General features: G+C 41.8%; 1 non-coding gene across 1 annotated transcript; it reads left to right on the top strand.

Moving 5' to 3' along the window:
• Nucleotides 1-1,435: 1,435 nt before the first annotated feature.
• Nucleotides 1,436-1,579, top strand: LOC115868491. Its single transcript, XR_004045624.1, has one exon. It is a non-coding gene; the product is annotated as a small nucleolar RNA SNORA48 (small nucleolar RNA).
• Nucleotides 1,580-16,529: the final 14,950 nt, after the last annotated feature.

The following is a 16,529-nucleotide window of genomic DNA, read 5'->3' as shown; positions in this document are numbered from 1 at the left end:
AGTTAAAAAGAAATAAACTCTCTTGATCCACATGCACACTATAAAAGACATGCTCTGGGTTCCAAGATACAATAGGTTAAAGTAAAAGGATGGGAAAAGAAATACCATGTTATCAGTTGTTGTCAGGTGCTTTCACATCAATTCCGACTCATATTGCCCCTATGCATAACCAATGTAAACACTGCCCGGCCTGTATAGCCTCAAAATTATTATGCATGAGCCCAATGTTGCAGCCACTATATCATTCCATCTTGTCAAGGGTCTTGCAGGATTTTGCTGCTTTTCCACTTTACCAAGCATAAAGTCCTTCTCCTGGGCCTGGTCCCTCCCGATAGCAAGCCTAAAGTACAAATGATGAAATCTTGGCATCCTGTGTCAAAGGACCATTCTAGTTGAATGCCTTCCCAAACAGATTTGTTTGTTCTTCTGTCAGTCCGCAGTTCCTAACGATATTCGTCGCCAGCACTGTAACCCAAATATGCTGATTCTTCCAGTTTCCTTCTTCAATGCCACCATTCACATGCATATGAGGTAATTAATATATTATGGCTGAGGTCAGGTGCCCCTGAGTCCTCAAAGTGACATCGCTGCTCCTCAGTACGTTGAAGCGGTCTTGTGCACCAGATTTACTCAATGCAAGACCTCATTTCATCTCTTGACTGCTGATTCCAGGACAAATGATTGTGGATCCAAATAAGGCGAAATCATTGGCAACTTTCATTTTTTCTCAGCTTATCATAATGTTTACTCTTGGTCCAGTTGTGAGGATTTTTTAATATCTTTTCATTAAGTTGCAATACACATGTAAGGCTATAAAGCTTGATCTTCATCAGTAGAGCGTGGGAATTATTGAAAATATCATTAATATTACCTGTAGGTAAATTTTTGCTGAAAATATTTCAGAAATGGTTGCAGGGGAACAGGAAACTGCCAGAAATTCAAGGCAGATTCAGAAGTCAATAAGGATTAAGGGATACCTTGGATGATGTCAGATATATTTTGTCTAAAAGCAGAGAATACCATACAGGTGTTTATGAATGTTTGTTTGATTGATTATGTAGAAGCATTCAACTATGTAGGCTATAATAAACCATGGATAATATAGCAAAGAATCAAAATTCCAGGGCACTTAATTGTACTTATGAGAATTCTGTACATAGATCATTGAAACAGAATTAGGGGCTACTGCCTAGTTTAAAGTCAGGAAAGGTGTGTGCATCAAGGTTGTATCATTTGTCAGATTCAATCTGTACATGGGCAAATCATGTAAGATTCTGAATTATTTGAAAAAGAATGCAATATTTGAATTGGAGAAAGATGCACTAATGGCACAATCTTTTTGATAAAGGCCAAATGACCCAAACTTACTGATGAAGATCAAAGGCTATAGTCTTCTGTATAGACTACACCTCAACATTACAAAATATATATATTTAACCTCTGGCTATGGGCAAAGAGACACCTGATTGGTGGTGGTGCTCTTATCTCAGTCCGGGGCAGAGCAGACTGGCAGCCCTTTGTTCATCCTAGCTTGATGCCTAGATCATGGCCAGAGCTGCTTCATGCCTAGGGCACATGAAATATATATATATATGCTCACAGATCAAAAAGAAACATTATGATAAATGGAGAAAAGATTGAAGTTGCCAAGGATTTCATGTTACTTGGATTTACATTCAATGCCCATGAAAGTAGAGGTCAAGAAATTAAATGACATATGACATCATGAAAATCCGCAAGATACTTTTTGCTTAGTCACTTTGAAGACTAAGGTACATTTGACCCAAGCCATAATATTTCCAATTCCCTCATATACATGTAAATTCTGGACAATTGATAAGGAAGACCAAAGAAGAATTGATGTATTTGTATTATGATGTTGGCGAAGAATGGACAAAAATTGTGTTGGTAGAACAGCCAGAATGCTTCTTAGCAGCAAGTCTGGGGAGACACCATCTCCTGTAATTTGGAGATGTTAAGAGCAGGGCTAGTCCCTAGAGAAGCACACTGTACTTAGAGGATCAGTCAAAAAGTGTAAGACCTTCGATGAGATGAATTAACACACCTTCCTGTCTGCTGACCAGGAGAGGTGTCAACGACCTGCCATATTTCCCACCAACTTTGGATCCACAAGACTTTGCATCCACGAACCTGTGATCTTCCTGGATTCTGCATCATTGCATGGGACTGTGTCTGAAGAGAAACAGATGGACTATTATTGGATTTACGGACTTGAGTCAGACTGGGCTGGGATCCTTTCTTGATATATAATTACTTCTTGATATAAAGCTTTTCCTTACACATATAGGAGTATCTCTGGATTTGTTTCTCTAGTCAACCCAGCCTATCATATCAGGGTTGCAGCCAATGTATCCACCCATCTTCTTGCTGGTATTCCTCTTTTCCATTGGTCCTCTACTTTACTAATCACAATGTTCTCTCCTGACAACATGTTCAAAGTACCTGCGAAGACATTTCTGGTTGAACTTCTTCCAAAGTAGATTTGTTTGTTCTTCTGGCAGTCCACGGTACTGTCAGTATTCTTTGCCTGCACCATAATTCAAATGCATCAACTCTTTGGTTTTCCTTATTTATTGTAAGTTTCACATACATAGAAGGCCTGGTGGCATAGTGGCTATGGGTTGTTTTAATAACTGTATGGTCAGCAGTTCAAAATCACCAGGTGCTCCATGAAAGAAAGTAAGATTTTCTGCTTCTTTAAAAGAGTTACAGTCTTGGAATGCCACAGAGGCAGTTCTGCTCTGTTCTATAGGGTCACTGTGAGTCAGAATTGACTTTATGCCAGTGAGTTTAGCTTGGGTTCACATACATATGAGGTGCATAAAAATACCATGGCTTGGGTCAGGTCCACTTTAGTCCTCAAAGTGACAATGTTGTTCTTCGTCTTGCACAGTAGATTTGTCCAATGCAATATATCATTTAATTTCTTGACTATTTCTTCCATGAGTATTGATTGTGAATCCAAGCAAATGGAACTCTTGGACAACTTCACTCTTTTCTCTGCTTACCGACTAGTCCAGGTATGAGGATTTTCATTTTCCTTACATTGGGTTATAACCCATATATCAGGCTGTAGTGCTCAATCTCTACAAGCAAGAGCATCAGATCAACCTTCCTCCGATCCTGATTTTGAGCTCTTCTTCAGATAATCCAACTTCATGAAGTATTTGTTCCGCATTCAAATTGAATAAAATTTGTGAAAAGATACAATCCTGACATGCACCTTTTCTGATTTTAAACCACGCATTATTCCCTTGTTCTCTTCACACATGCCTCTTGGTCCATGTACAGGTTCCTCCTGAGCACAATGGATCATTTTGGAGTTTCTATCTTTCTCAAGGTTATACATAATTTGGGAAGACCCAAACAGTCCAATGTCTGCATAATCAACAAAACACAAGTGAACATTTTCTTGGTATTCTTTCTCCGTTTTCAGCCAAGATCTATCTGATGTCAGCCATGATATATCTTGTTCCCCATCCTCTTCTGAATCTGGCTTGGGTGTCTGCCAGTCCCATGCCAAATGTACCACTGCAACTCATGTTGAATTAAATGCCGCAAAATTTTTTCCTGCATGTGATATGAATATTGCTCAATAATATCCACATTTGGTGGGAACACTTTTCTTTGGAATGACCAGAAAATATGGATCTCTTTCAGTTAGTTATCCAGGTATCTATTTTGTGAATTTCTTGGCATAGACAAGTGAGTATTTCCTATGCTTCGTCAGCTTGTTGAAACATTTCTATTTGAATTCCATCAATTCTTGGAGCCGTGTTTTGGTCTAATGCCTTCACTGTAGCTTGGGTTTCTTTCTTCAGTATCATTGGTTCTTGGTCATCTCTTTCAATGGCTGAATGTTGGCCAGTCCTTTTTGGTTGAGTGACTCAGTGTTTTCCTTCCGTTGTCCTTTGATGCCTTATTCATCATTCAATCTTCAGCCCATAGAACATTTCCATATCGCAACTCAAGGCTTGGCATTTTGGTCTTCATTTCTTTGATCTTGAGATATGCTGAGCATGTTCTTCCTACTTGGCTTTCTTATGCCAGGTCTTTGCACATTTCATTACCATACTTTGTCTTTTTGGGCTGCCCTTTGACATTTTTTATCTAGCACTCTTCCTTTGTCATTTTTTCCATTTGCTTGAACTACGTTACATTCAGGAATAAGTTTGAGAGTCTCTTCTAATTGCCACTTTCCACCCTGCCCACCCCCGACCCCCACTGAATTTTCAACCACTTTTTGCTTTCTTCATGTGTGATATTTTTGATGCTATCGGATGTTTGGTTAGTTGTGTTCAATGTGTCAAATCTCTTCTTGGAATGTTCCCATGAGGTAAGTGTTTGTTGTAATGGCAACAGTTAAGAAATCACACCAAGACAGTGCTCTGTTTAAATTCTGAAAGGGGGACTTCTTACAGCTAAAGAATAAAGGACGTGGATTATTTGTGGTCATAGAGCTCCATACACTTTATCTCATTTGTTTTTCCCAGGAGCTCTGGGAGGTAGCCCAGGCAGAGATTATTTATTAGTATATTCACTTTATAAATGTTGGAACTGACCTAAGTTAACTGACCCCATAGCTCTTCAGGAACTAGGTAATTGGCTTGTTTGAACTATATCATGAAGAGAAAAATGAGTACTGATAAAAATCACCTGTTTGGGTTTTATTTGGCAGATAGTCTTAAAGTGAGTTTAAAACCCTGTTGTCTTAGTTTAAGCACTGTGAGGTGGTTGTTTTCTGTATCTCCTCGTGTAATTTATTATCTTACATTCCCATTTTTTTCTTCCTATATTTAAAGACAGTGAAGCAAAGCCAAACAAAGCAAACAAACAAAATCCCTGTTGTTTCTCAGCTTCAGAAATCACAACACCTTACTTAAAGCAAAAATTTAAAAATCCAACTCACTGCCGCAGAGTTAAGCGTGACACATAGTGACGCTGCAGGGTGGAGTGGAACCTGCAAGGTGGGTTTTCAAGACCGGACACCTTCATGGAAGTTGAAAGGCTCATCTTGCTCCCATGGAGCGATGGGTGCCTTCCAGCGAAGGCCTTTGTGGTGAGCAGCCTAACTGGTCACTCACTGTGCCAGCAGGGCTGCTCAGCCCCTTGCTTCGCCTGCATTTAATCTCTGTGTGGATCCATTTCCTTATATTTACAATGAAGATAATCATAACAGTACTCACTTCACCAAGGCTCGGAAGTGTTACGTGTGTGCATTCAAAGCACCTTGAGGATAATGGGGCTCCGGCGAGTGGCTCAGACCGAATTGATGGCTAAGATTCTCCAGAGAGGTGACTGGCATCACCGATGCACCCAGGCTGTCCTTCCTCTTCTGTCTGGTCTCCTTGTGACACCCTGTCCTTCTCTATGCGAGTTAAATGCCAAATGTCCCAGATAAAGCGCCCAGACAAAGAACAGGAAAAGGGAGAGCTGTGAAAAGCAATGAGATTGGGGTCGTGTGACTTTCTAGATATGGGAAGGTTTGAAGAGGCCCCTGAGGGATTAGGAGGAAACCCATTATAGCCATTTTGGGAAGAATCAAATTAAAATGTATGTTTTCTTTCTTATCTTTTGTTCTTAACATTTTAATGGGCAATATAGGACTTCTAATATTATGTCTCATGTTTGCTACCCAATTGAAAGTGATCAAAATTATTCCATTTGTGAAGGTCAATTATACTTATGCATATACACTCAAATATTAATTACACTCAGGGATATGGGTTATAAGAAAGCTTCGGATCCACAAGGGCAAGAGAATTTAACATCTGGTTGAGTTACTATTTTATCCCATTTTGCCTTATAAAAATATTTTTCATTACTGTTGTGTATCATGATACTGTTCAGAATTCTTAAAGGCTGTAGATGATTACCAGTCAGTATTGAAGCACGAGTGCTTCCAATAAATCCCCTTTCTTCATTCATGATTTCTAAAGCAAGTTTCTCTTCTTGCTCAGAGATAGTTATGCCTATTAGCCTTCTGGAAGAATTTTTTTGGTTTCTAGGGAATCAATAGAACAAAGGTTTTGAATCACTGTAAAATGATTTCTATATTTTACTCTAGGGAAAAAAGTAACCATATGCCCGAACATTATTTAACCACAATAAATCTCAGAACATTAAACCTGGCTGGGCACTGGTTAATAAGTCCTTGTTGGCTTCTTCCGTCATTCTGGAACTCAGTGTAACTCAACATAGTTTTCCCCCTAACTAGAGGGAGTTGATATGACATATTAAGTAGAGAGACAAAAGATATATAGAATGATGACTTCATAATACAACCCTTCAATAATCAAGATCTCATGCCAGGGCACATTATACTAACTGTAGGTAATCGAGCATCTTTTAAAAAGGAAATGAGGATTTACAGGATCTCCAGAACTATAAGACAAGGTGAAATCTGAGTTCTAGATTTCCGTGGAAATATATGCGTAGCCTCAAAGTTACACTTTATTGGTTGTACCTTAGCGGAATGCCTTAGCTACATTGTTTGTCAGTTCTGAAAATATGAGTATATTCATATTGTTCACTGCCATTGAGTCGATGACGACTCATGGTAACTCTATAGGACAGGATAGACTGGCTCTGTGAGTTTCTTTACGGGAGTAGAAAGTCCCATCTTTTGCCTGAGGAGCTGCTGGTGGTTTCAAACTGCTGACCTTGCAGTTAGCAGCCCAATGTGTAACCAATACATAACCAGGTTTCTTATACTCATATTACTAAAATGTCAAAAGTGACCAGAATTTGGTACCAGAGGCAACTGTGTGACTCGTTTTTTCCCTCAAATGCTTGCACATCTGTTCATTGCACCCACATGTGACAAAGGAGGTGGATGCTCTTTTGGTATCCCTGGGATAATCAGGAAAAACAATGGCCAATACACAGAATGTGTTGGCACACAGAACATCGGGGTCCCTAGGGTTGATGTCCGCTACTGTGCTAACTCATGGTGACGACTTCCTTTGTCTCCTTCTGTACCCGATTCCTTAGTAATGTGTTTTGTACTGATGCTATTTGTGCATTGTCATTCCCATCCGTCATTCTTCTTTTCCTTTAACTATTCCTTCATGAAGAGCCTTGGTGGCATAGAGGTTATTTGTTGGGCTGCTAATCTCAAGGTCTACAGTTCAAAACCACCAGCTGCTCCTAGGGAGAAAGAAGAGGGTTCTATCCTCCTAAAGAGAGAGTCTTAGAAACCTACAGTGTCGGCTCCACTCTGTGTTCTAGAGTCACTAGGAGTCAGTCTTGATTCAACGGCACAGTGCATTTGTTTTTGGTTTTTTGACTCCTTCCTTATGAAAAAAAGTTACTGATATAAGTTCACAAATACTAATTCCCACAATATCCAATTTTGTAGCTGAAACACCAGAAGACTTGTCAGAATCAGCCACTACAAAAAACACAGGCAACAGTAGAAATCACAGAGTCTGCTTGTAGTGTGTACACATGAAACCATGTGATGCTAAGTGCCATTGGACTAGGACGACAGCTCTGACTGGAGCAAATGAGAAAGTTCACAAAATACATTAGAGCAAGAGTAGGTTGGAAAGGGGGAACCAATTACAAGGATCTACATGTGACCTCCTCCCTGGGGGACAGACAACAGAAAAGTGGGTGAAGGGAGATGTTGGACAGGGCAAGATATGACCAAGTGATAATTTACAAATTGTCAAGCATTCATGAGGGAGAGGAGAGTGGGGAGGGAGGGAAAAAAATTTGGACCTGATGCCAGGGGCTTAAGTGGAGAGCAAATGTTTTGAGAATGATGAGGGCAATGAATGTACTAATGTGCTTTACACAATTGATGTATGTGTGGATTGTGATAAGAGTTGTATGAGCACCTAATAAAACGATTAAAAACAAACAAACAAACAAAAACAAAAAGGCCGCTGAAACACTGCACACCATTTTGCAGACAGCCATTTGGTGTCACCTCTCTGGCAGTATCACCCAGTGCTGCCCTCATTCTCCCACCCGCCTTGTGAGCCATGGAACCTCCGTAGAAATCTTCCCAGAGCATTAGCATGACAGCTTGGTGTGAGCATTTGATGTTGCTTTCTTCATTAGAGGCTGACAAATTTATGATCTCTATGTAAGAAAGTTTGCTCCCAAAGAAGATCTGGGCACAGATAAATCAAGGAGTACTTTTGTGCTTGTGTGGTGCAAACATTGAACATGCTTGACTGCTACCTGGAAGTCTGATGGTTCAAATTTATGCAGAAACACTTTGGAAGAATGACCTGGTGACTTAATTTTGAAAAATCAGACACTGAAAACTATATTGAGCACAGGCCTAGTTTACCAGACATGAGTTTACAGAGACAAAAATCAATATGGTAGCAACTGGGTTACTGGGTCTATGTGAGCAAAAATTGGTTAAAGTGTTACTTCTTGTCTCCATCTAAAAATTACATATTTGAAATTCCCATAGCCACATGCAATAGGCAGGAATAACTCTAGTTAGTCACTCATCTATGTATAACAATGTCCTTTATATCAAGAAGTAATTATATGCCAAGAAGGCATTCTAGCCCAGTTCAACTGCAGTCCATAAATCTTATGCTAGGCCTTAAGCCTCTTTTCAGACTCACATTGCTACAGGCCAGTGATGCAGAGTGATGACCAAGGAGGCAGGGGGATCACAGGCTGGTGATTACAAAGATGTGAGGGTCTAAAGTCAATGGAAACATATCTGGGTATTGGCAGTTCTTAGTGTCAGCAGCAGAGTTCCAGCAAGCAGGAAGGCAAAGTGGCAGAGACAGAAGGAGGTTCCCAGTTTCCCCCAGCTTATAAGAGGGCCACACTGCCAAGGAGGCATCATCAGGCTGTGACCTGGTAAGATAGGTTGGATTCTGCCTCTACACGTTCATACATCTTCAAAACTCAACTCAAACTCACTGCCATCAAGTTGACGTCGACTCACAGTGAATTGCCCCTGCAAGCGTCTGAGACTGTAACCACTTATGGATGCAGAAAGACCCTTCTTTCTTCTAAGGAGTGACTGGTGGTTTTGGACTGCAGCCCTTGAGGCTCATAGCACAATGAGTAACCAGTATGGCACCAGGGCACCTATACATCTTCAGGTTGAAAGAAAATAATCTAACTGCCCCATCACAGTACTCATATAACACTAAGTAAAATCATTCTCAGTGGGTCTACATTTGGGATGAAAGAGGCAGGCAGGAAGCCATGAAGGGGTGTACCCCAAGATTGAGTTCTAGTAGGATGGGTGACTTCTGTCATTTCCCCCTCTAACATTGGGAGAAGAGACTTTCAGCGAGGTAAGAAACTAGCTGATTTTAGTTAGGAGATCCCTGCTTCACCGTAGCTAGAGAATAGTGAGTGATGGTTAGAGTCTAATTTGTGAAGTGTACAGGCAGCATGGAAGGGGGCCTGCAGAGAAGTCCTAGGATAAACTGGGCTCTACACAACCCCTCCTATGGTGTGGCCAGATCTTGGGGGATTTGCAGGGAAGGAGAAAAATGGCAGTGGGAGAGGGCCAGGCAAATGGGGCTGTCAGATGCCCCCAATGGACATGTGATGAAAGGGCCAGAGAGAGGAAAAAATAAAGAAAATGTGTGTTTGGGAAGAACTATTAATAACTGTTTTCTCTCCAGAAATGGACTGTGTGCCTTCCACCCTTCTCGAAATGACAGGGTACAGCAGAGGGGTACAAAAATCACCCGAAGTGGTTTGGAAATGTGAGCATACTTGGGATTTTAGGCTTACTATGATTTTCACTGTAAAATCAGATTTTGAAAGAAGAGAATCTATTTTGAGCACCCCATCCCACTACATTAAGACGTATATATTCACACACACACACACACACACACACTTCTCTGTCTCTCAGTTTACAAGAGATTTTGTCCAAATTTCCAGCATAGGAGAATACTGTGAACTTGGCTCCCGTCCCTGGACTTGGGGGTTAGCCCAGAAACAGCTGCTTGGGTAGTTCTTCCCCTCCCTGCTGTTTTTCCCTCACACCCAGTCCTGGGGTTTTGCTAAATGCTGCCTGTAGAACGAAATTATCTCAGTGCTGCTTGCCAAACGAAGAAAGGCAGTTAGGTGATCAAACAAAGCAGACCATATCGGCCTTCTTCTGCAGAGGCTGCACTCGCCTTCTTTTTTTGAAAGCGCTCACACGCGGTGGAGCCCAGCGAGGGGGTGGTGAATAGCAGCGGCACAGGCCACAGGAGAGGCTTTGTGGAAAAGTCTACCATCATGCAGAGCTCGGAGGGAGGCCTGGGACAGCGAGCTCCCTGGGGACTCAGTCTGGGTTTCAGCTGCTTTCTTTATTGATTCCCGTCTAATTGCATTTACGTGGCACTGAAACTACCTGTGCCCCTTGATCACTCCCTGACCCCCCCCCTAATAATTTCTCTCTCTCTCTCTTCCCTCCCTCTCTCATTCTCTCTGTCTCTGTTCATTATGGTCTCAACTGAACTTGTTATTTTTACCCTTCAAGTCCCACTTTATACCAAACAAAAATTTCTACTGGCAACCCAGCCTTCCCTGGGGCTGCCCAGCTGCCATTGGGGTGATTAGGGTGTTTCCTGCAGCTGAAGGCTCTTGTAATTAGCAAGCCCCTCAGGCAGTCTGGACTCTGAATTTAGCTGCCATCTGGTATCATCTGTACATGACAATGGGGGCACTGTATCATCTCTGCTTGCAGCCTCCCCCCACCCCTGCCTCCCTTCTCAAGCAACTCTTAAAATGAGTTTGCTGCCCAGCTCCCCCTGTCAACCCTTACATCAAAATACCTTGGGTTCTCTTTAACTTGGGAAGCTCCAGGTCAACATGAAGGTCAAGGCAACAGGGGCACCAGTAATTTCTAGGAGGCCACAGTGGGTCCAGTGGCATCTCCTGTCACTTTCTACCTGTGTTCTCCAGGTTTTACAAAGTCGAATTCTTAGGTCCCAGCCCAGACTTGAATCAGAAATCCTGTGGGGTGGGGCTCAGCCATTGTGGTAGTTACATAATCTGTTGTCAATTTGAGAGGATTAAGATTGAAAGGGTGGAGTTTAGCCTATCAATCAGGTCACAGTTTGACGATCTCATTTGGAGGCACAAAAGAGATAAATAGCTCGCTTGAGGTTGGATACAGGCTCACTCCATGGAAGACATTGCAGCTGATAAGACACATGGAGCTACGCTAGAGCCATGGAGCTGAAGGAGCCACGTGGAGACCCCTGCCAGTGCTGAGATGCGTCTACCGCCACTGGAGCCACAGCGTTCCACCCATTGACCTGCGATCTTCCTGCATTCGGCATCATTGCATGTGTTTCATGAGTCTGAAGAGGAATTTAGAGATTGGTATCAGACATATGGGCTAATACCAGATTTATGGACTTGATCTGGACTAGGCTGGGATGTTTTCTCAATATTCAATTGCTCTTGTATATAAAGCTCTTTCTTATACACATATGAGTGTCTATGTATTTCTTTCTCTACTCTACCCAGACTAACATAGCCATCGATGTGTTAAGAAGCCCTCAGGTAATTTTGATACCACTGAAGTTTGAGAACCAATCCAGCAGCAGGGCTCACCAATGGTACTCTCCACCCGGGGCAGGATCCTTTCTAGTTGTGAAGAATTGTCCTGTGCACTAGAGGAAGTGAAAGAGCACCTCCTGTCTGTACCCATTGGATGCCAATAGCGGCATGGCAGTGGTGACTTGTGAAATGTCTCCACTGGGTACAGATTACCCAATAAACAAGGGAAGCACCAGGTCACTTTTGCTTACTAATCTGTAGTGAACAGTTGTGTATGCTTTTTGCCAAGTTCATGTGGGGACTATTCACTACAGATTAGAAAATCGCCACCAGCAAGTGCACGCTTACCTTACTTTCTTGCTATCCCATCTAGTTCGGGGATTGCAAACTTGAAAATTGGCTTTGGTTCTGAAAGAAGGTGCTGTGGGCCAAGAGAATGATGTCAGCCACAACTCCAAGCAGAATCTGATGTGGAAAAAATGTGAAATTGCTCACTACAGATTAATAAGAAAGCACAAATAGGCCATGTTTATCTTGTTTATTGGGTAATCAGATTCTGATTTCCAGTCATTGACCAAAGTTTCCTGTGGGCAAAATTGCCCCCAATTGAGAATTACTGCTTTACAGCATATGTCTAATTGCCTAGTGCTATTTGAGGGGTGGTTATTGATGTGAAAAGTTTCATATAGCGGTGCTTTCAAACTTTAATGTGCATACAAATCACCTGGGAATCTTGTTAGAAATGTTCTAATCCAAGCTCTAGGAGTAGGATCAGAAATGATGCATTTTAACCAGTTACAAGTGGCTCAGGACTGGGCAGTGTTTCCTTATATTGTATCTAGATCACTTGTTCTCAACTTTTCTAATTCCGTGACCTTTTAATACAGTTGCTCATGTTGTGGTGATCCCCCAGCCATAAAATTATGTTCGTTGCTCTTCATAACTGTCATTTTGCTACTGTTATGAATCGGGCGACACTTGTGAAAGGGTTGTTCAACCCCCAAAGGGGTCACGACCCACGGGTTGAGAATCGCTGCTCTAGAGACCTGTGGGTTGGAACCGACTGGATGGTCCCTACCAACAACTTCACCTGCTAATGACTAACTGCTGCAGCTCACACTTAGAATCAGCAGGCCATGCAGGAGCCTCAAGGGCTCTGAGTGGTACATTGGGTTAAGCTTTGGGCTGCTAATCACAAAGCCAGTGGTTCAAACCCACCAGCTGCTGAGGCTGCTTCAATATGATTTACAAATTTATAGCCTTAGAGCCCCTAGGAAGCAGTTCAACTCTTCTGTGTACAGGGTAGTTATGAATTGAAATCAATGCAGCAGAAGTCGGCATCAGGCTCCCTATGAGTCCTTGGGTGGTGCAAATGGTTACACACTAGGGTACTCCCGGTAAAGTTTGGTGGTTCAAATGTACCCAGGGGCATCATAGAGTAAGCCTAACAATCTCCTTTGGAAAGATCACACCCATTAACATTTTGTAAAACGCAGTCAGGTCTACTCTGACTCATAGTGTGTCTTGTCAGGATGAAATAGACCGGATGACATTTGATAGCTCCTCGTTCTTTATGGGATCCCTATAAAGATGCATTGAATGAATAATTAACCCCCCAAATGCCTTTTGTAGAATGTGTAAGCATTGTCAATGAGCTCCCCTCTCTATATTCTTTCCTTTCACCAACATTCTATTCTATTCTAATGTTAAGAAAGATTAGCTTTAATACAACAGATGAATTTGATCATGTAAAAATCATATACTTGATTATGTAAAGATCTTTGTATATGAATTATATTGTATTTAAAAATACATAAAACTAAATTCTCTAAATCCATTTACTAGCCAATGAAAGAAAGACATTGATCTCAATCTTAATATATTCAACGAATATCTTAATACCTTCTCTGTGTAGGGCATGCTAGTCAATTGCTCATCTAAAAACACACGTATACCACTTGCAATAAATACTGTCACCATGGTGCCTAGCTATCAAAAGATATAGCGTCTGGGATCAGAAAGGCTTGAAGTTAAACAAGCAGTCATCCAGCAGGGAAGCAAATAAGCCCACATGGAAGAAGCACACCAGCCTGTGTGATCACGAGGTGTCAATGGGATCAGGTATCAGGTATCAAAAGACCCAAAACAAACAACTGTACTGATGGGAACAGAGAGGTTTGGAATGGAGACCCAAAACCCATCTGTAGAAGATTGGATATCCCCCCAGAGAAGGGTTATAAGGAAGGGATTATTCAACCAAGGTGCAGTAAAGCACTAATGAAACACACATCATTCCTCTAGATCCTGAATGCTAGCCCCCCACACCCCCAATACCATGACCCAGCTCTACCTTACAAATCTGGCTAGACCAGAGAACACACATTAGTACAGATAAGAGCTCTTGACAACTGGATTTCAAGACAGATAAACCCCTCAGGAACCATAGTGGGAGTAGTGATATCATGAGGGGAGGAGATGTTTGGGAAGTGGGTAGGGAGAGATAGGGGGAACCCAACACAAGGTTGCATATATAGCCCTCCTCCCTGAAGGGGACAAATAACAGAAATGTGGGTGAAGGGCGACAACGAACTGTGTAAGATATGAAACAATAATAGCAATACATAATTGATCAAGGATTCACGAGGGTGAGTGTGGGGGAGGGAGGGAAAAAAAGCGGAGCTTATACCAAAGGCTCAAGTGGGAAATGTTTTAGAAATGATGATGGCAACATATGTACAAATATGCTTGATAATATTGATGTATGGAATGTCACAAGAGCTGTAAGAGCCCCCAGTGAAATGATTTTTTTTTAAAGTTGAAAGTTGTATTTCTTTTCCTGTGCTTTTTGCGTGGAGGGAGTAAAAATGCAGAGAGAATGGCATATTGTGTACACTGTAGTACACAGTGGCATGGTAAATCAAAACTCACTGCCTCTAGTCAATGATGACTCATAGTGACCCTACAGGACAGGGCAGAACTGGCCCTGTGGCTTTATGAGACTGTAACTCTTTACTGGAGTAGAACATCCTGCCTTTCTCTGGGGGGAGAGAGGGGCTAGTGGTTTTGAACTTTGCACCTTGTGGATTATAGCCCAAGGCATAATGACTGCACCACCAGTGGTGGTGTAGTAGAGAAAATATCAAAAGTTGAAATGCTGCTTTGCACCAAGATTTAAAGCAGCACAGGTTGGGATGCCTCCATTTTGGGAAGATACCAATGTGCTTAATAGGCTAATTTCAGAGAAGAATTCCATCACCCTTTGTCACTTGATTTTCCTGTGCTTGTGTGGCCATGGGACAAACGTAAAGCCTGATAAGCTGCTCATTTTTAACAGCATATACATTATCACTCTACTCATCCTAAAGTGGGTATCCAAGATTCACTAGCTGTTCAAGAAAACCATTTCCTTTCATTTCTGGGCACATGTCCAGTGTTCTTGCAGTGTCAATGAAATGTGGGTACAAGAAACGTGCTCCATCTTTAGACCTGACCCATGAAAACGCCTCATGAATAATTTTCCCAATTCATACTCCTTTGGTTGAGTTGAGGCAGGAGAGCCTAGATGAAAATCTCATAAGTGATGGTTTGAAGATAGAGAAGATGTGAAAGGAATCTGAATCTTTGTTTGGCCAGAGAGCTCTAATCAAAATGTCTCAGTGAGTAGGCTTTCAGTTACTAACCAGAAGGTTGATGGTTCTAACCCTCCCTCCCTCTCAGGGAGAAAGATGTGGTTCCAATCTGCTTCTATAAAGATTTTCATCTTTGGAAACAGGCATTTTTACTCTGCCCTAAGGAGCCCTGGTAGCATTGTCGACTATGAATTGGGTTATTAACCACATAGTCTCAAGCTATCAGTAGCTCTGAGGGAGAAAGATGAAACTGTCTATTCCTTTAAAGATTTAAATTTTCAGAAATCAAAAGACCCAGTTCTACTCTGACCTATAGGGTTATTCTGCATCAGAATAAACTCGATGGTTTATAGGGTCATTATGAATGTATATATCAGGGTTGTATTCTCTCACCATACTTATTCAGTCTGTATACTGAGAAAATCATCAGGGAATATGGATTATACAAAGAAGAAGTGGCATCAGGTTTGGAGGAAAACTTATGACCAACCTGTCATATGCAGATCACACGACCTTGCCTGCTGAAAGTGAGGCGGGCTTGAAACACTTGTTGATAAAGACCAAGGATGAAACCTTCAGTACAAATTGCAATTCCATGTGGAGATGGTCAAATTCCTCACAACTGGACCAGCAGGTAACATCGTGATAACTGAAGAAAAGATTGAAGCTGTTAAAGGATGTCATCTGTCTTGGATTTACAATCAATGCTCATGAAGCAGCAGTTAAGAGATCAAAAGACACATTGCATGGGGTCCATCTGCTGCAGAAGACCTCTTTAAAGAGTTGAAAAACAAGGATGTTATTTTGAGGACTAAGGTGTGTCTTACACACATGTGAAAGTGGGACATTGAATAAAGAAGACTGAAGAAGAATGGGTGCATTTTTGAATTGTGATGCTGGAGAAGAATATTGAAAGAACCACAGACTCCCAAAAAGACCAAAAAAAATCTGTATTTAGAAGAAGTAGGATCACAGTGCTCCTTAGAGGGAACGATGGTAAGAAGTCTTACTTTGGACATGTCAGGAGAGACCAGTCCCTGGAGAAGGACGTCAGGGTTGGTAAAGTAGGGGGGCAGACACTCCACTTGGTAAAAAGAGGAAGGGCCTCAATAACATGGATTGACACGGTGGTTGCAACAATGGAATCAAGCTGAGGAACAATCAGACAGATGGGGCAGCACTTGCTCTGTTGTGTGTCTGGTCACTGAAGGTCAGAAGTGACTCAGTGGCACTTACCAACATGAATGGAGTCACCTAGCCATGAAGAGCTGCTCTCCACATCTCAATCACACTTGCTTTGGTTCTTACCTTCTAGATAATCCTTCCTTTACCTCTTCCTCTGTCTCCCTACTTTTTACCACCTTGGATATTCCTCCTATT

This window comes from Echinops telfairi, unplaced genomic scaffold (assembly GCF_000313985.2).
Source record: "Echinops telfairi isolate 266 unplaced genomic scaffold, ASM31398v2 ScPeMD7_11;HRSCAF=52, whole genome shotgun sequence".
NCBI classification, from domain to species: domain Eukaryota; kingdom Metazoa; phylum Chordata; class Mammalia; order Afrosoricida; family Tenrecidae; genus Echinops; species Echinops telfairi.
The sequence above is the reverse complement of the archived record's forward strand: the minus strand, read 5'-3'. Positions and strand labels throughout refer to the sequence as shown.